The sequence below is a fragment of the Dipodomys merriami genome, unplaced genomic scaffold (assembly GCF_024711535.1).
Source record: "Dipodomys merriami isolate MVZ:Mamm:240054 unplaced genomic scaffold, mDipMer1.0.p SCAF_3, whole genome shotgun sequence".
NCBI classification, from domain to species: Eukaryota; Metazoa; Chordata; class Mammalia; order Rodentia; family Heteromyidae; genus Dipodomys; species Dipodomys merriami.
In genome coordinates, this window is record NW_027204492.1 from 75809246 (window position 1) to 75830403 (window position 21158).

The window sequence follows — 21158 nt, forward strand, 5'->3', positions numbered from 1 at the left end:
TGCGGTCGCCGCTGCGACCCTGCCGCTGCTGCGGCGGCTGCTGGCAAGCGCTCAGATGTGTCTCCTTGTCTTGGCTTCCCCTCTCTTGTCTAACTCTCTGTCCTGTGATGGCACACTTGGTGTGATTCTCTGGCTTAGGACTGTTCACTGGAACTCTAAAACTGCTTTCTATGTGAGAGCTTGTTCAGATTCCAGCTTCTCCTCCACCATCTTCCCGGAACTCCTCCTTTGTTTCTTGAGTCCTTTTTGCCATATCTTCTTGTATTTTGGCTTTAGCATCCACATATCAGGGAGGCCACGTGTCGTTTGTGTCTTTGTTTTTGGCTTACTTCACTCAAAATAATCTGCTCTAGTTCCATCCATTTCCCTGCAAATGCCTTTATTTTGTCGTTTCTAATGTCTGCATAATATTCCATTGTATCTTAGGTACCAGAATTTTTGTATCCACTCATCAGTATTGGGGCATCTGGGTTGTTTCCAAATCTTGGCTATTGTAAACAGTGCTGCAATAAACATGGAGATGCACATGTCTTTGTATACTGGTTCCTGTTGCTCAGGATAGAGGCCTAGGAGTGGCATGGCTGGGTCATAGGGGAGGTCTGTATTTAGCTTTCTGAGGTACCTCCAAACTGTTTTCCAAGGTGGTTGTGTTAGTACACATTCCCACCAACAATGCAGTAGGGTTCCTCTTTCTCTGCATCCTGTCCACCATTTGTCCACCAAAGCCATTCTGCTTTGGGTAAGATGGTATCTTAGTGTTGTTTTCATTTGCATTTCCTTTACAGACAGGGATGATGAACATTTCTACATGTGTTTCTTTGCATTTTTATCTCTTCTTCTGAGAAGTCTCTCTTTAGTGCCCTTGCCCATTTCATGATTGATTTGTTAGATTTGTGAGGGGTTAGTTTCTTGAGGTCCCTGTATATAATGGATATTAGACCCTTGTCTGATATTTTTCTGGTAAATATTTTTTCCCAATTGGCCGTCTTTCTAGTTTGGTTGCTATTTCTTTGCCTGTGCGGGACTTTTTATCTTAAGGTAGTCCCATTTGTCCAGTCTTTCTCCAATTTGTTGTGACCCTGGGATTCTGTTCAGGAAGTTCCTGCCTGTGCCTATAAATTCAAGTGTCTCTCCTACTCTGACCTGTAGTAGTTTCAGAGTATCAGGTTTGATGTTAAGGTCTTTAATCCATTTTCAATTGATGTTAGTACATGGTGATAGGCGAGGGTCCACTTTCATTTTTCTGCATGTGGCCACCCAGTTTTCCCAGCACCAATAGTTGAAGAGGTTATGATTCTTCCACTGTATGTCTGTGGCTCATTTGTCAAATATCAACTGACTGTACATATGAGGCTTTATTTCTGGGTCCTCTAGTCTGTTCCATTGGTCTTTGGGTCTCTTTTTGTACCAGTACCAAGCTGTCTTTGTTATTACGGCTCTATAGTAGAGTTTGAATTTTGGTATCCTGATCATTCCTGTGTTGTTTCTTTTGCCTAGAACTATGTTGGCTATTCTAGGTCATTTGTTGTTCCATATGAACTTTTGGACTGTTTTCTCTATTTCAGTAAAGTACATCATTGGTATTTTAATGGGAATTGCATTGAATGTGTGTATCAATTTTGGCATATAGCCATTTTCACTATGTTAATTCTGCCTATCCAGGAATATGGGAGATCTTTCTATTTCCTGGTATCCCCTATGATTCCTTTTTAAGGCTTTTATAGTTTTCATGAAATAGACCCTTTACATCTTTGGTTAGGTTAATTCCTAGATACTTTATTTTTTTTTTGAGGTTATTATGAATGGGGTTGTTTCCTTGATTTTCCTTTCTGCTTGTACATTGTTGGTGTACAGAAAGGCTACTGATTTTTGCGGGTTAATTTTGTATCCTGCTACTTTACTGAAGTGGTTTATGAGCTCTAGGAGTTTGGGGATGGAGCCTTTGGACTCATTAAGGTATAAAATCATGTCATCTGCAAAAAGAGATAGTTTAACTTCTTCCTCCCCTATGCGGATCCCTTTAATGTCTTTTTCCTGCCTTACTGCTCTGGCCAAGGACTCCAGAACTATATGGAATAGGAGTGGAGGGAGTGAGCATCCTTGCCTTGTTCCTGTTTTTAGGGGAATTGGTTGTAGTTTTCCCCATTAAATATGATATTGGCTGTTGGTCTGTCATGTAAGGCTTTTATTATTTTAAGGAATTTTCCTTCTATTCCAATTTTTTCCAGAGCTTTAAACATGAATGAATGTTGTATTTTATCAAAAGCCTTTACTGCATCAATGGAGGTAATCATGTGGTTCTTGACCTTGGATCTGTTGATGTGATGGATTACATTTATTGACTTATGTATGTTAAACCATCCCTGCATCTCTGGGATGAAGCCTACTTGGTCATAATGTATGATTTTTTTTTATATGTTTCTGGATTCTGTTGGCTAGAATTTTATTGAGGAGCTTTGCATCTGTGTTCATCAAGGAGATTGGTCTGTAGTTCTCTTTTTTTGTTGGGTCTTTTCCTAGTTAGGGGCTGAGTGTGATATTGGCTTCAAAGAATGAGTTTGGGATTACTCCCTCTGCTTCTATTTCTCTGAAGAACTTCAGGAGTATGATTATTAGTTTCTCTTTAAAGGTCTTATAGAATTCTGTAGTGAATCCATCTGGTCCTGGGCTTTTCCTTGATGGAAGGTTTCTGATTGCTTCATCTAATTGTAGGTTATTGTCATTTTTAATTGATTTATTTCTTCTTGGTTCAGTTAGAACAATTTGTATTTCTCTAGGAATTCATCCATTTCTGCTAAGTTTTCCTTCTTTTGTGAGCATAGTGTCTGGAAAGATTTCTTTATAATTGTTTGGATGTCTTGGATGTTTGTTGTAATTTTTCCCGTGGCATCTTTGATCTTATTGATTTAGATATCCTCTCTTCTTTTTTGTTTGGTTAATCTTGCCAGTGGTCTGTGAATTTTATTGATTTTTTTAAAAACAAGCTTTTTGTTTTATTGATTTTATTTATTGTGTTGAAGATTTGAGAACAAGACTTCAATTTTTTGACATGACCTATATCAATACATATGCATGGATGCCAACTGGTTAATACCTGCTTCTGAATTCTCCATGGTTTCATCTACATGCTTGAAGTTTGGCAAAACAACTCATTTTCAATTGGTGAACAATTCGAGTGTCCGACCTGCAGTGATTGCATGCCTTCACAAGAGGAATTCAGGTTTGATTTTCCCCATATGAGGATACATGCTTATTTGGAGTATCTGCTTCTCACTCCTACATGGATATTGCAGGGTAGAGCTTTTACGCATTCACTCAGTTCAACCTGTGAACTAAGTTGAACCTTGCCTTATTGCACTGTGTGGAAGATTTGAAAACAAAACTTCCATTTTCCTTGATGTGAGCTATGTCCATACATATGTATTGAAGCCGACTGGAAAAATAAAAGCTTCTAAGGATTCCACCTTTGTTGTTAGCTGCATGACCTCTGCCGGGCATACTGAGAATAAGTTTTTAAGCCATCCCAACATAACAGTATTTCATTGCTTTCAATGCTTCTTAGGAATTATTCCAGATTCTTGGACCCGATAAGCCCACAGGTTGAAGTTTGGCAAAGCAACTCAGTTTGAATTGCTGAAAATTGGAGTTTCAGAACTCTGCAGCAGTTGCAAGCATTCAGACGAGGCATTCAAGTTTTCTTTTCCCCATAGGACCATGCATGCTTATTGGGAATATCCGCTTGTTGTTCCTACAACATGGGAATTGGTGAGTAGAGTTTTTTTTTTTTTTTTTTTTTGGTCCAGTCGTGGGGCCTGAACTCTGGGCCTGGGCGCTGTCCCTCAGCTCTTCAGCTCAAGGCTAGTGCTCTACCACTTGAGCCAGAGCGCCACTTCCGGCTTTTTTCTTTTTTTGCTTATGTGGTGCTGAGGAATCGAACCCAGGGCCTTGAGCATGCAAGGCAAGCGCTCTACCACTGAGCCACCTTCCCAGCCCGAGTAGAGTTTTTATGTGTTCAATCAGGTCAACCTGCAGAGTAAGTTGAATTTCGCCTTATTACACTTATTATATGTTGAAGATTTGAGAACAAGACTTCCTTTACTTCTATTTTCTTATTTATTTATTTATTTACTTATTTATTTATTTTTTATTGTGAAAATACCGTACAGAGGGGTTACAATTACATGGGCAAGATAATGAGTACATTTCTTATCAAGCATTGTTGCCTCCTCCTTTGTTTCCCTTTCCCATCCCTTCCCAACTCCCCCCCCCCTCCTTCCCTCGCCAAAGTTGTAAAATTCATTTTTTGACATAACGATTTGAACATCTCATTTTTGCAATGGGTCCACCTGTATCCCTATTTAAATGATTTGTTTTTTCCCTTCCTTACTTCTGTTTTCTTTGACACGACCTATGTCTATACATATGTATGGACACACGGAGGAAGTATCAGATTCTAAGTACTCCACTGTTGTTGTTAGCTAAATGACCACTGCCAGGCACACTGAGAATGAGTTTCTGAGCCATCACAACATAACAGTATTTCACTACTTTCATTCAGTGCTTCTTAGGAAGAATTCCAGATTCTTTGGACCCAGTAGGCTTAAGGTGCTCCCGGTTAATACCTGCCTCTGCATTCTCCATGATTCTTCTACAAGCTTGAAGTTTTCCAAGAAAATCAGCTAGAATTGCTGAACAATTGGATTTGCAGAGCTCTTCAGCGGTTGCAAGCATGCAGATGAGGCATTCATGTTTACTTTCCCGATCGGATGATACGTACTTATTTTCTGCTTCTGGTCCCTAAAACGTGCTTATTGGTGAATACAGCTTCTATGCATTCACTCAGTTCAATTGGGGAGTAATTGAACCTTGCCTTATTACACTGTGTTGAAGATTTGAGAATAAGACTTCCATTTTCTTTGATGTGACCTATGTCCATACATACGTATGTACGCCGACTGGAAATATCAGCTTCTAAATACTCCACCCTTCTAGTTAGCTGAATGACCTCTGCCGGGCACACTGAGAATGAGTTCTGAGCCATTGCAACCTAACAGCATTTCAATGCTTTCAATCTTTCTTAGGAAGAATTCCAGATTCTTGGACCAGGTAGGCCCACAGGTGCTTCTGGTTAATATCTGCTTCTCAATTCTCCTTGGTTTCTTCTACATGACTGAAGTTTGGCAAAGCAATTCAGTTTGAACTGCTGAACATTTGGAGTTGCAGAGATCTACAGCTGTAGCAAGCATTCACACGAGGCATTCAGGTTTGTTTTTCCAAATAGGACGATCCATGCTTATTGGGAATATCCGCTTCTTCTTCCTATAACGTGGGTATGGATGAATAGAGCTTTTATGCATTCACTCATTTAAACCTGTGGAGTAAGTTGAACCTTGCCTTATTGCAATTTTTTGAATATTAGAGAACAAGACTTCAATTTTCTTAGACACGACCTATGTCCATACATATGTATGGCCACCTGCTGGAAATAGCAGCTTCTAAATACTCAGACATTGGTTTTATCCGAATGACCTGTGCTGAGCACACTGAGAATGAATTTCTGAGCCATTGTAACATAACAGCATTTCACTACTTTCAATGCTTATAAGGAAGAATTCCACTTTCTTGGACCCGGTAGTCCCACAGTTAATATCTGCTTCTGAATCCTATGTCATTTCTTTTACATGCTTGAAGTATGGCAAAGCAACTCAATTTCAATTGCTGAAAGATTGGAGTTGTAGATCTGCAGCAGTTTCAATCGTGCAGATGAGGCATTCAGGTTTGCTTTTCCTCGTAGGATGATGAATGTTATTTTGGAATGTCCACTTCTTGTTCCTACAAAGTGGGTATTAGTGAGTAGAGCTTTACACTTTCACTCAGTCCAACCTCTGGAGTAAGGTGAACCTTGCCTTATTACACTGTGTGGAAGATTTGTGAACAAGACTTCCATTTCCTTTGACCCGACCAACATTCATACATATGCATGGCTGTCGACTGGAAATATCAGCTTCTCAATACTCCACCGTAGTTGTTAGCCAAATGACTTCTACCGGGCCCACTGAGAATGAGTTTTTGAGCTACAGCTACATAACAGCATTTCACTGCTTTCAATGCTTCTAAGGAAGAATTGCAGAGTTTTGAATCCTGTAGGCCCAGAGGGGTACCGGGTTACTATCTGCTTCTGATTTCTAAGTTGTTTCTTCTACACGCTTAATTGGCAAAGCAACTCAGAATGAATTGCACAACAGTTGTGGTTTCAGAGCTCTGTAGGGGTTACAAAGGTATAAGCGAGGCACCTAGGTTTGTACTTCCCCTTAGCCTGATACATGCTTATTAGGGTTATCTGCTTCACATTCCTACAACGTGGGTATGGTTGAAAAGAGCCTTTATGCATTCACTAGGGTCAAATTGCAGAGTAAGTTGAACCTCGACTTATTGGACTGCGTTAACAATTTGAGAACAAGAATTCTGTTTTATTTGATGAGACCTAGGTCCATACATATGTATGGATGCTGACTGGAAATATCAGCTTCTAAATATGCCACCTCTCCTGGGCATGCTGAGAAGGAGTTTCTGAGCTGTAGCTACATAACAGCATTTCACTGCTTTCAATGCTTCTTTGGAAGAATTGCAGATTCTTGGACACAGTAGACCCACGGTTGCTCCTGTTTAATATCTGCTTCTGAGTTCTACGTGGTTTCTTCTACACACTTCACATTTGGCAAAGAAACTCACTTTGAATTGCTGAACAATGGGATTTGCAGAGCTCTGCAACATTTGCAAGTGTTCAGACGAGGCATTCCTTTTTGCCATAGGACAATACATGCTTACTGGGAATATATGCTTTTGATTCCTACAACGTGGTTATTGGTGAGTAGAGCTTTTAGGTATTACTCAACTCAACCTGGGGAGTAAGTTGAACCTCACCTTATTGTACTGTGTTGAAGATTTGAGCACACCACTTCCGTTTTCTTTGATGGGATGTATGTCCACACATCTGTATGGACCCTGACTGGAAATATCAGCTTCTAAATACTCCACTGTTGTTGGTAGCCGAATTACATCTGAGGGGCACACTTAGAATAAGTTTCTGAGCCTTCGCAACATAACAGCATTTCTCTGTTTTCAATGCATCTTAGGAAGAACTGCAGATTCTTGGACCCGGTATGCCCACAGATGCTCCCCATTAATATCTGCTTCTGAATTCTTCATGGTTTCTTCTACAGGCTGGAAGGTTGGCAAACAACTCAGTTTGAATTGCTGAACAATTGGACTTTCATAGTTCTGCAGTGGTTGCAAGTATTTAGAACAGGTATTCAGGTTTGCTTTTTGCCTATGACAATACACACTTACTGGTAATATCTGCTTCTGGTTTGTACAATGTGCATATGGGTGAGTAGAGCTTTTACAGATTCACCCAGATCAACCTGCAGAGTAAGTTGAACCTCACCTTACTGCAGTGTGTTGAAGATTTGAGAGCAAGACTTCTGTTTCCTTTGATGCGATTTATGTCCATATATATGTATGGACACCAAGTGAAAATATCAGCTTCTAAATACTGCACTGTTGTTGTTAGCCGAATGACCTCTGCCAGGCACACTGAGAATGAGTTTCTGATCCATTACAACATAACATCATTTCACTGCTTTCAATGCTTCTTAGGAAGAATTGCAGATTCTTGGACGCAGTAGGCAGACAGGTGCTCCTGGTTAACATTTGCTTCTGATTTCTACATGGTTTCTTCTATACTCTTGAGGTCTGGAAAAGCAACTCAATGTGAATTTCTGAACAATTGGAGTTACAGAGTTTTGCAGCAATTGCAAGCTTTCAGATGAGGTTTTCAGGTTTGTTTTTCCCCATAGGACAATGCATCCTTATTGGAAATATCTGCTTGTCATTCCTACAATGTGGTATTGGTGCTTAGAGCTTTTACTCATTCACTCAGTTCTTTCTTGCCAGTGTTTTTAATAGACTTACAATACACTAAGTGTTTCTTTTGTATATTCTTCCTCCATGGTATAACCCCTGTTTTCACTGGATTTGATGCCAGTGTTTTTCACTTTGTATATACATTTTTGTAATTTGGGGAGGGGAAGGGATATTGCAGAACGCTTAAATGGGGATGCAGGCTGACCCATTGTAACGACGAGATGTACAGGACACTATATTGAAAACGAATGTTACAATGACGGGGTGGGGGGCACGGGACCAGTTGGGGAGGCAGGGAGGGAAGTGATGTTAGGGGGGAAAATAAAGGATGAGGTAACAATGCTCGCTATGAAATGTGCTCATTACCTTACTCATGTAACTGTAACCCCTCTGTACAACATTTTTACAATAAAAAAAATAAAAAATTTAATACTAAAAAAAAAAGAATTCCAGATTCTTGGATTGGGTAGGCCCACAGGTACTACCGGTTAATGGCTGCTTCTGAATTCTACATGGTTTTCTCTACACAGTTTAAGTTTAGCAAAGCAACTCAGTTTGAATTGTTGAAAAATTGGAGTTGTAGAGCTCTGCAGTGGTTCAAGCATTCAGATGAGGCTTTCAGGTTTGCTTTTCCCCATAGGACAATACATGCTTATAGGGACTATCCACTTCTCTTTCCTACAACGTGGGTATTGGTGAGTAGAGCTTTTACTCATTGATTCAGTTCAACCTGCAGAGTAAGTCGAACCTCGCCTTATTGCACAGTGCTGAAGATTTGAGAACAAGACTTCCTTTTTCTTTGATGAGACCTATGTCCATACATATGTATGGATGCAGACTGGAAATATCAGATTCTAAATACTCCACCATTGTTGTTGGCCGAAAGACCTCTTCCAGGCATACTGAGAAGGAGATTCTGATCTATCTCAACACAACAGCATTTTACTTCTTTAAATGCTGCTTTGGAGAATTCCAGATGCTTGTATCTGATAGGTCCACAGGTGCTCCCAGTTAATATCTGCTTCTGGATTCTACTTGGTTTCTGCTACACACTTGAAGTTTGGCAAAGCAATTGCTGAACAGTTGGAGGTGCAGAGCTCTGCAGTGGTGGGAAGTGTTCAGATGTGTCATTCAGGTTTTCTTTTCCCCATAGGATGATACATGCTTATTTGGAATATCTGCTTCTCATTCAATAACGTGGGTATTGGTGAGTAGAGCTTTTACACTTTCATTCAGTTCACTTGTGGAATAAGTTGAACCTCACCTTATTGCTATGTGTTGAAGATTTGAGAACAAGTTTTCCCTTTCCTTTGATGTGACCTATGTCCATACGTTTGCATGGATGCCGACTGGAAATATCAGCTTCTAAATAATCCACCATTCTTAGCTGAATGACCTCTACTGGGCACATTGAGAATGAGTTTCTGAGCCATTGCAACATAACAGCATCTCAATGCTTTGAAGGATTCTTAGAAAGAGCTCCAGATTCTTGGGCCCGGTAGGCCCATAAGTGCTCCCAGTAAATATCTGCTTCTGAATTCTATGTGGTTTCTTCTATATGGTTAAAGTTTGGGAAAGGAACTCAGTTTGAATTGTTATACAGTTGGAGTTCCAGAGCTCTGCAGTGGTTCTAAGCTTTCAGACGAGGCATTCAGGTTTGCTTTTCCCCTGAGGATGATACATGCTTATTGGGAGTATCCACTTCTGGTTCCTACAACGTGTGTATTGGTGAATAGAACTTTTACAGATTCACTCACTTCAACCTGTGGAGTAAGTTGAAACTTGCATTATTGCACAGTGAAGATTTGAGAACAAGAATCCCATTTTTTTTACTCGACCTATGTCCATAAATTTGTATGGATGCCAAGTAGAAATATCAGCTTCTAAATATTCCACTGTTGTTGTTAGCCTGATGACCTCTGCCAAGCAGACTGAGAATGAGTTTCCAAGCCATCACAACATAACAGCATTTCACTGCTTTCACTGCTTCTTAGGAAGAATTAAAGACTTTTGGACCCTGTAGGTCCACAGGTGCTCTCTGTAAATGTCTGCTTCTCAATTCTACATGGTTTCTTCTACACACTTGAAGTTTGGGAAAACAATTCAGTTTAAATTGCTGAACAGAAGTTCTGGGAAGATGGCAGAGGAGAAGCTTGAGGCTAAACAAGCTCTCGCATAGAAAGCAGTTTTAGTGTTCCAGTGAACAGTCCTAAGCCAGAGATCACACCAAGTGTGCCATCACAGGACAGAGAATTAGGCCAGAGAGGGAAAATCCAGGCAAGGATACAGATCTGAGTATTTGCCAGTAGCAGTGGCTGCGGCGGCAGCGGCAGCTGCGGTGGCAGTGGCCGTAGCCGCCATACCTGCAACACAGAGAGTCCAGGACGAAGGCGCCAGACGCAGCGGGTGAATGGATTCGACTCAACACCAGCAAGAACTGACAAGGAGCAGGTATCTTCACCCTGCAGATCACAGACCAGAGACGACCCAGGACCCAAGACTTGGCGTGAGTAGAAGCCTCATATCCTCACTCCTTCTCAGGGAGCAGAGGAGGGAAGGCCACCCTTCCCCCACCCACTACCAGAGATCTCCATCTTTGATACTGACAAAGGCCTGGCTGAGCAGCTAGCTCCAACTCAGGCCTTGGAAGAAAACTAGAGTCATTTAACAGGTCACAGGAGCCTAACCTGACCTGCCAGGCTCAGCTCCACCCAGGGAAAAATCACCCAGCCCAGGCTGCCAGCCCCAGGAGTGGCTTTCTTCACTGGGTAAACAGAGCCAGAGGATGAACCTCCCTACAGCAGCCCAGACAATCAATTGGAATTCAGTAAACATAAACATGAGAATGGCTCCAGGCTGGGCTCTGTGAGTGTCTCAGAAGCTAGCCCCTAAGGGAAAAGCTATTGTTTGCTGAAAGGCCTCAACTCTACCCAGAACCTAGCCTCATCAAAGCATCTCCCAACTAGAGGAAACAGCCATCTCCCTCTTTTGTGATACTCAAAGCAGATCTCCCTCCTATTGAACTAGCCTGGGAGGAGGATCACAAAATCCTGGGTAAAGCAGAGCATTTTCTTGCCTGCTCAAACTAACCGACTTAAGAAACCATCCAAGCCACAGGAAAATCAAACACCACATCAGACCAGAGACTCCAACTAGAGACTGGTTACAGACACACGGGAGATACAGGATCTTCCCATCACCCCCCCAAAAAATCAAAGAACTCTTTTTTTTTGTACCTTTTATAAAAATTTTTTTTCTAAATTTTTTTTAATTTTTAATTTTTAAATTTTTTTAAAGATTTGTTTTCTATTAACTTTTTTTTCTTCCTCTTAATTTTTATTTTAAGGGTATGAGTGTGTGTGCTTTTTTCTCTTTTTCTTTCTTTTTTTTTCTTTTTTTCTTTCTTTTTTTTTTTAGCTCTACTGACCTTTTGATCCTCTTTTTTTCTTTCCTTCTCATTCTTTTCACCTTTTCTTTTGTTCTTTTTTGCATGACTTAATTGCTGTTCTGCTCATCCTCAGATATACCCGTAGTCGATTATTATACTTATCCCCCATTGTGTACACACTTAATCCAGAAATTTATTACTCAATTCAAAATCTTTTAGACTTAAATTCCTTAATAGCAGTGCTACCTACCTCTTTATACCTATATAATATTTTAAGCATTTTTATTTTTAAGTTTTTCACGTCTTCTTTCTATCCTTACACTTATCCTATCCTCGTTCTTTTCTGAAAATTACGTTTTAAAATTTGCATAATTTTTAAGTTATTAAGTGTTTCACTTTTTAATTTTTAATATTTGTTTTTCTATTTTTTCTTGTGTCTTTTTTCTCTTTCTCTTCTTTTTTCTCTCTCTCTACTACCATTCTACCATTCTATCCAACCTATTTCCTGCTTTGAGATTAGGACTTAGTAAACTCACCCTCTGCCTTTCCACATCCGTCTTTTCCTATTTTTACACACATCTCTCCCTAAACCTAATAATTTCTGGTTTGCCAGAAAAGGTCAGATAATTTGATGTTAGGGAAATGAACCCTAAGATATGTATTCAAATGTTTTTTTCTTCCAGGTGATTGTTTCTAACACATTTATAACATTATTATAACATTTATAACATTATTTCTTTGTTGCTTTGTATGTCCCTCCCCCATGGTATAATCCCTGCATTCACTGTATTTGAGATTGTTATAATTTGTGGAGGGGAAGGGAAAAAACACATCGTTTAAATAAGTATACAGGTGGATCCATTGCAACAATGAGATGTACAAGTCGTTATGTGGAAAATGAACTTTATAACTTTGGTGGAGGGGGAGGATTGGGTGTGGGGCCGGGGGGAGGATGGGAAGGGATGGGAAGGGGAAACAAAGGAGGACCTTACAATGCTTGATAAGAAATGTACTCTATCTTGCCCATGTAATTGTAACCCCTCTGTACAGTATTTTCACAATTAAAAAAATAAAAGTAAAATAAAAAATAAAATAACAAATAACATGAAAATACTGACAGAAAAAATTGCTGAACAATTAGAGTTGCTGAGCTCTGTAATGGTTGCAAGCTTTCAGATGGGGCATTGAGATTGCTTTTCCACATAGGAGTATACACGTTTATTGGGAATATCCACTTCTCTTTCTTACCACCTGGGTATTGGTGAATAGAGCTTTTATGTATTCACTAAGTTCAATTTGGGGATTAACTTGAACCTTGCCTTATTGTACTCTTGAAGATTTGAGAACAAGACTTCCGTTTTCTTACCCATTGCAACAATGAGATGTACAAGTCGTTATGTCGAAAAACAAACTTTACAACTTTGGTGGGGTGTGGGGGGAGGATCGGGTGGAGGGAGGGGTTGAGTGTGGGAAGGGATGGGAAGGGGAAACAAAGAGGAGGCAACAATGCTTGATAAGAAATGTACTTGTTATCTTGCCCATGTAATTGTAACTCCTCTGTATGGTATTCTCACAATAAAAAAAAAATGAGATGACAGGCAGTTCCCAGGACCTGAGATCGAGCCCCAGGGCTTGACAAAATAAGAATAGAGTGACACCCAGATGGTAGTATTCTAATAAATATATGTCTTTATAGATTGCCAGAGATGTCTACACATTATTCAGTTATATAGACTACATTCCTACCAATTCTTGGGTTTTATGCCTCTGTGTAATTAATGTTATAGTTTTCATCCTTAATAAACTATTAAGTAAAAAAAAAGACTTCCATTTTCTTTGACACAACCTATGTTCATGCATTTGTATGGACGCCAATTCGAAATATCTGCTTCTAAATACACCATCGTTGTTAGCCAAATGACATCTGCTGGGCACCCTAAGAATGATTTTCTGAGCTATGGCAACATAACAGCATCTCACTGCTTTAAATGCTTGTTAGGAAGAATTCAGGTTCTTGAACCGGGTAGGCCAACAGGTGCTTCTGGCTAATGTCTGCTTCTGAATTCTATGTGGTTTCTTCTATGAGACTGAAGTGTTGCAAAGTAACTCAGTTTGAATTGCTGAACAATTAGAGTTGCAGAGTTCGGCAGCACTTGTTGAAGATTTGAGAACAAGACTTCAGTTTTCTTTGAGGTGACCTCTGTCAATATATTTGTATGGACTTGAAATATCAGCTTCTAAATACTGCACCGTTTTTGTTAGCCAAATGACCTCTGCTGGGGACACTCAGAATCATTTTCTTAGCCATTGCAACATAACCTCATTTCACTGTTTTCAATGATTCTTACTAAGAGTTCCAGATTCTTGGACCCAGTAAACTCACGGGTGCTCCTAGTGAATATCTGCATTTGAATTCTATGTGGTTATTTCTACATGCTTGAATTTTAGAAAAGCAACTCAGTTTGAATTGCTGAAAAATTACAGGTGCAGAGCTCTTCAGTGGTTGCAAGCATTCAGACAAGGCATTCAGTTTTCCTTTTCCCCATAGTGCAATACATGCTTATTGGGAATATCTGCTTATCGTTCCTAAGATGTGGGTATTGGTGAGTAGAGATTTTAGGTCTTCACTTAGTGAAACCTGTGGAGTAAGTTGAACCTCACCTTATTGCACTGTGTTGAAGATTTGGGAAAAGACTTCCGTTTTCCTGGACACGACCTATGTCCATCCATTTGAATGGACACCAATTGCAAATATCAGCTTCTAAATACTCCACCATTGTTGTTAGCATAATGACCTCTGCCGTGCACACTCAGAATGAGTTTCTGAGCCATCGCAGCATAACAGTATTTCACTGATTTCAATGTTTCTTAGGAAAAGTTCCAGATTTTTGGACCCGGCGAGCCCACAGGTGCTCCTGGTTAATATCTGCTTCTGAATTCTATGTGATTGCTTCTGCTTGCTTGAAGTTTAGCAAAGTAACTCAGTTTGAATTGCTTAATAATTGCAGTTGCAGAGCTCTTCATTCATTGGAAGCCTTTAGACAAGGCATTCAGGTTTTCTTTTCCCCACTTAGTACTACACATGCTTATTGTGAATATCCTCTTCTTGTTCCTACAACCTATGTATTGGTGATTAGAGCTTTTACCGATTTACTCACTTCCACCTGCAGAGTAAGTTGAACCTCACCTTACTGAACTGTTTTGAAGATTGAGAACAAGACTTCAGTTTTCTTTGAGGTGACCTATTTCCATACATTTGTATGGATGTTGACTGGAAATATCAGCTTCTAAATACACCACCATTGTTGTTAACCAAGTGATCTCTGCCAGACACACTTAGAATCAGTTTCTGAGCCATTGCAACATAACATTTCACTGCTTTCAAAGCTTCTTAGAAAGAGTTCCAGATTCTTGGAGCCAGTAAGCCCACAGGTGCTCCCGGTTAATATCTGCTTCTGAATTCTTCGTGGTTTGTTCTATCCACTTGAAGGTTGGCAAAGCAATTCAGTTTGAATTCCTGAACAATTGCACTAACAGAGCTCAGCAGGGCAATGGTTGCAAGTGTTCAGACAAGGCATTCAGGTTTGCTTTTCCCCATAGGACAATACATGCCTATTGGGAATATCTGCTTCTCTTTCATACAACCTGTTTATTTGTGATTAGAGCTTTTACCCTTTCACTCAGTCCAACCTGTGGAGTAGGTTGAACCTCGCCTTATTACACTGTGTGGAAGATTTGAGAACAAGTCTTCCATTTTCTTTGAGGCTACCCATGTCCATTCATTTGTATGGACACTGAGTGATAATATCAGCTTCTAAATACTCCACCATTGTTGTTAGCCAAATGACCTCTGCCAGGAACACTCAAAATCATTTTCTGAGCCATTGCAACATAACATCATTTCCCTGCTTTCAATGCTTCTTAGGAAAAGGTCCATATTGTTGGACCCGGTGAGCACACAAGTGCTCCTGGTCAATATCTGCTTCTGAATTCTATGTGATTTCTTCTGCTCAGTTGAAGTTTGGCACAGTAACTCAGTTTGAATTGCTTAATAATTGCAGTTCCAGAGCTCTTCAGTATTGGAAGCTTTCAGACAAGGCATTCAGGTTTGCTTTTTTCCATAGGACGATACATGCTTATTGGGAATATCTGCTTCTCTTTTCTACAACCTGTTTATTTGTGATTAGAGCTTTTACCCATTCACTCACTTCCATCTGTGGAGTAAGTTGAGCCTCACCTTATTGCACTGTGTTGAAGATATGAGAACCAGACTTCCGTTTTCTTGAACGTGACCTATGGGCATTGATTTGTATGGACGGCGATTGGAAATATCAACTTCTGAATACTCCACGGTTGTTGATAGCCGAATGACCTCTGCTGGGGACGCCAAGAGTCAGTTTCTGAGCCATTGCAACATAACAACATTTCACTGCTTTCAAAGCTTCTTAGAAAGAGTTCCAGATTCTTGGAGCCAGTAAGCCCACAGGTGCTCCGGGTTAATATCTGCTTCTGAATTCTTCGTGGTTTGTTCTACCCACTTGAAGGTTGGCGAAACAATTCAGTTTGAATTGCTGAACAATTGCACTTGCAGAGCTCAGCAGCAGTTGCAAGCGTTCAGACAAGGCATTCAGGTTTGCTTTTCTCCATAGGACGATACATACTTATTGGGAATATCAGCTTCTCATTTCTAAAACGTGGGTATTGGTGAGTAGAACTTTTACGCCTTCACTCAGTGCAACCTGAGTAAGTTGAACCTCACCTTATTGAATTGTGTTGAAGATTTGAGAACAAGACTTCCATTTTTCTGGACTCAACCTATGTCCATACATTTGTATTGATGCCGAGTGGAAATATCAGCTTCTAAATACTCCACCATTGTTGTTAGCATAATGACCTCTGCAGGGCATACTCAGAGAGTTTCTGAGTCATCGCAACATAACAGCATTTCACTGCTTTCAATACTTCTTAGGAAAATTTTCAGATTCTTGGACCAGGTGAGCCTACAGGTGCTCCTGGTCAATATATGCTTCTGAATTCTACATAGTTGCTTCTGCATGCTTGAAGTTTTGCAAAAAACTCATTTTGAATTACATAATAATAGCAGCTAGAGAGCTGTGCAGCAGTTGCAAGCTTTCAGACTGGGCATGCGGGTTTGCTTTTCCCCATAGGACTATACATGCTTCTTGGGAAAATCCGCATCTCGATCCTAGAACCTGTGTATTGGTGAGTAGAAGTGTTAGGCATTCACTCAGTTCAACCTGCGGAGTAAGTTGAACCTCACCTTATTGCACTGTGTTGAAGATTTGAGAAAAAGACTTCCATTTTTTTTAGGTGACCTATGTCCATACACTTGTATGGACCCGAATGGAAATATCAGCTTATAAATACTCCACTGGAGAAGCGCTGGGTGAAGGGGAGGCACCATCCCAGGACTCCAGCCAGAGTAATGCCATCTGTAGTTTTGTTATCTGCAATAATTCTTCCCTTCAAGGTCAGCCAATTATCTTCAATCCTGACTTTTTTGTGGAGAAGCTCTGACATGAGAAACTTGAGGTGTTCACTGAGTTGGTGGTCAGCAATATCACAAGACTTATCGATTTACCTGGAACTGAGCTGGCTTAGCTGATGGGAGAAATGGACCCTAATTTGCCTGGTGGGGCTGGCCGAGCAATGGATTCTTCTGGTCTCTGATGACTTTCAAGTGAAAGGAAAAAGGAGTGGTATTTGGATCTCCACTGACTGAAGAAGGCACTGCCCAAATATACCAATTGATTGAATATCTTCACAAAAATTTTTGAGTAGAGGGTTTGTTTAGAGTACCAGGCAATAGTGTTCAACAGCAGATTTTAAGAGATGCTCTCAATAATGGAACTGACTTGAAATCAGGGGAATTTCATTCAACAATGTTGTCACCTTGCTGAAGATATTTCTAGGAGAGTTACCAGAGCCCTTACTGACACATAAACATTTCAGTGCACAGCTCAAAATTGCTGATTTGATGCAGTTTGATGATAAAGGAAACAAGACCAATGTACCAGATAAAGAGCAGCAAATTGAGGCTCTTCAGTTGCTTTTCTCATTCTCCCTCCACCCAATCATAACTTGTTGAAGTTATTGCTTAATCTCCTATACCAGACAGCAAAAAAAAAAAAAAGATAAGAATAAGATGTCTGCTCTTATGTTTGCGCCACATGTTCTATGGCCAAAAATTGTCACTACAAATGACCTTCAGGAGAATATTACAAAATTAAACAATGGATGGCTTTTATGATCAAACACTCACAGAAGCTTTTTAAGGCTTCTGCTTATATTCATGAATGTGCCAGGTTGCACTATTTGAGCTCCAGAAATCAAGTCTCAAAGGATGACCTTGATCTAATGGCTTCATGTCATGCTAAGTCCTTCCAGCTGGTAAAACCTAAGAAATGGAACCAGTCAGATTCCTCCTCTCAGCAGGAGGAAACCCAGCAGTGGACAGAAGAGGCCCTGAGAGAGCTCTTCCAGCATGTTCACAATATGCCAGAGTCAGCAAAGAAGAAGCAGCTTATTCGACAGTTTCATAAAAAATCTTTGACCCAAACACCAGGCAGAGAACAGTCTACTTCCCGTGTACAGAAGAGGGCCCATTGGTGCTCCTTTAGTGGGCTAATTAAGTGCAAAGTCCTAGGAAGTCAGATGATGACAGAAGAGAAACAAGTCCCCTACTCCAGAGTCTGTGGCCATGAGTGAATTGGAGAGCACCAGCAAAGAAAATATGAACTTATCATATTCTGGTTCTCCTGCTGTCATGATGCCAACAAGTTTGAAATGGTCTGAGGGGAAGAAGGAGAGGAGAAAAGATTCCTCTGAAGGATTAAGACCTCTCCTGTCATCCACCAGAATTTTCTCCTTAGTGGACCAGGTGTTATTTCTGCTCACTGCGAAGTTGGGACTTGCAGTTTGCTTGCTGCATTTTGATTTGTGAGAGCCAATTTATACCATATATGACTGAATAACCTCTAACCCACTCACTGGCTATCATTTATAAGCTGTGCCTTCTGAGAGAGTGCTGTGCTCTCTCTCTCTCTCTCTCTCTCTCTCTCTCTCTCTCTCTCTCTCTCTCTCTCTCTCTCTCTCTCTCTCTCTCTAAAGTATTATAAGGGAAAACCACTAACTAGAGAACAACCAACTTATATTGTATAGTAAATCAGCAGTACCAGTTGGACTCCAGTGTTTATTCAATATGCTTTGTTAGGCCAGGTCTGTTTTTTCAACTGTTTTTCAACTGCTTTGTGCCCAACTGTCAGTGATTATTTTTTAAAAGTACTGTTGATCTTAGTGGATTAGTAATTTTAACTGATATTTTGGGCTTTTCTCTGTTTTAATAATGTTGAGGAGTAACTGGTTGTTGTCACTTTTTTGTTTTAAAAGCCATTTCTTTTGGATTGGTAATCCAAATGGACTCTTAAACTGGATACCTTTGATCCCTTTTCTACTTAAACTTTGGGAAAGCTCTTGATTTTATGAGGCGATATTCCTTAGTATCTTTTTGTGTTGAGAGAATTTATGGTTTTCTGGAAATTCTTTTTTTTTGGGGGGTCGGGTCCTGGGGCCTGAACTCTGGGCTTGGGCGCTGTCCCTCAGCTCTTCAGCTCAAGGCTAGCACTCTACCACTTGAGCCACAGCGCCACTTCCAGCTTTTTTCTTTTTGCTTATGTGGTGCTGAGGAATCGAACCCAGGGCCTCAGGCATGCAAGGCAAGCACTCTATCCTTGAGCCACCTTCCCAGCCCTTGGAAATTCTTTATTTCTTGTGTCTGTAGTTGTAGGGGAATTGACCTATTGTATTGGAAAAAGGAGAATATTGTATTTTAGTGAATTTTTGCTTTTCCTTCTCTGCTTCCTCCTTCTCCCTCCTCCATCTCTCACTGTCTTCTGTCCTCAGTTATGTGAAAGTAGTTGTGTGGTCACTGAGCTTATTTCCTTCACTCAATATTCTCTCACCTAAACCATGTGAAATACTTTTCTGCTAAGAAAAGAAAAGTTACTGACTGCTTCACAGAAATCTTTGTATGTGGCAGGAAGCTCTGGTGTGCCTGGAGGAACTGGCTGGCTTTGGATGGGATTCTGTTGCACTTTTCCAGGCATCAGGTGCAACTAGAGCATCTCCTGAGAGCAAGGTGGGGTCACAGGAAAGGCATGATTAGCAATGTCTGGAGTCTGATAGGATTTGGAGGATAGAATTCTCACTGGGAAGCAGTTGGAGCTTCTCAGTGCTTATGAGTGGTTCCTGCCACAGATAGTAATTGGAGCTGGAGCTGGAGCACTTGGCGATTGGATTGGACATGTTTATCTGTATTTATGGTAAAGAAAGAAAGACATGGCTTTGATCTGGTATGAAATTATATTCACTGTGCAGAGAGCAGGACGTGGCAGATGAAGATGTTGAAGTTTGTGCCTGGCTGTTAAGCTGCATAACTTTTTGCCTTGTGTGTAAAAGCTGAGTCTGGCCACTGTGGGGAGGCAGGTATCCAACAAAATACAGTTTGCTAATCAAATTTTAGGCAGTTGGAAATCTTCACTATCCTGAAACAATGACTCCAGAGCAACAGGGTTTGACTTGTTTCTGGCCATCAGGCCTCTCTTCTGCTTGACTTTTTTTGCTAATGTGGTGCTGAGTAATCGAACCCAGGGCCTCATGCATGCAAGGCAAGTGTTCTACCACTGAGCCACCTTCCCAGCCCGACTTTTTTTGTTAAGAAAAGAATAATTCTGTGCCAGGTAACAATGAGTTTAAACAGAAATCCCATTTGGTGTCAATACATCAAAGTAGTATTCTTCCTCAACTCTTCCAAAGTAGTGTGTTTCCTTCCTTTGTTACTTAAGTGTGTTCTATCTTGGAGTGGCACAGTGATCTGTTGAGTATGGACTGTCTTCAGGTTGAGAGAACATGGCAATGACTTGATACCCCCTTGTCATCTAGTTGGTTTTGTGTGTGAGAGAGTTAAGAGACAAAGGAGATTCCGTTTGGATGAATGGAATCAGCAGCCGTAGGTAGTGTTCTGGGGTGAGGGTGCAGGTGAGATGCTTTTATATAGCTGGTCCCCTTGGGCAGTTCACATGTGTATTTGGGTATGGGTGTTTTGTTTATTCATTGACTATGCTTTCTCTTGTTTTTTAAAATTATTTTATTATTTTTAAAAAATTTTTTATTGTGAAAATACTGTGCAGAGGGGTTACAATTACATGGGCAAGATAATGAGTACATTTCCTATCAAGCATTGTAGCCTCCTCCTTTCTTACCACTTCCCATCCCTTCCCAGCCACCCCCCAATCCTCCCCCCCACCACAGTTGTAAAGTTCGTTTTTGACATGACAACTTGTACAATAAGTTTTGTTTTCTTTTTTTTTGGGTCTTTTTTTGGGGGCCTGAACTCTGAGCCTGGGTGCGGCCCCTCAGCTCTTCAGCTCAAGGCTAGTGATCTACCACTTGAGCCACAGCGCCACTTCCAGCTTTTTTTCTTTTTGCTTATGTGGTGCTGAGGAATCGAACCCAGAGCCTCATGCATGCAAGGCAAGCGCTCTACCACTGAGCCACCTTCCCAGCTGCTTTCTCTTGTTTTAAGGGCTTTATAGATCATATTTCTTAGGTAAGCTGTGATCCAGTTGGGAGCCAAGGTTGAGGAATAAGCTGCATAACCTAATAGTAAATATTCTAATCATGTGGAATCTTCTAGGGAACTCAGAGAAAAACCGTTGCCACAGGAGGTTGCTATCTCCCTTCTGACATGACGGCAGTTGTTATTTTTGAGCCAGTATTTAATTTTTTAATTTTAATTTTAATTTTTTTATTGTGAAAATACTGT

The 21158-nt window shown here is 40.5% G+C and overlaps 1 pseudogene; it reads left to right on the plus strand.

Moving 5' to 3' along the window:
- Positions 1-9317: 9317 nt before the first annotated feature.
- LOC138839862 (rho GTPase-activating protein 19-like) lies at positions 9318-18278 on the plus strand (annotated as a pseudogene).
- The last annotated feature ends 2880 nt before the right edge of the window (positions 18279-21158 follow it).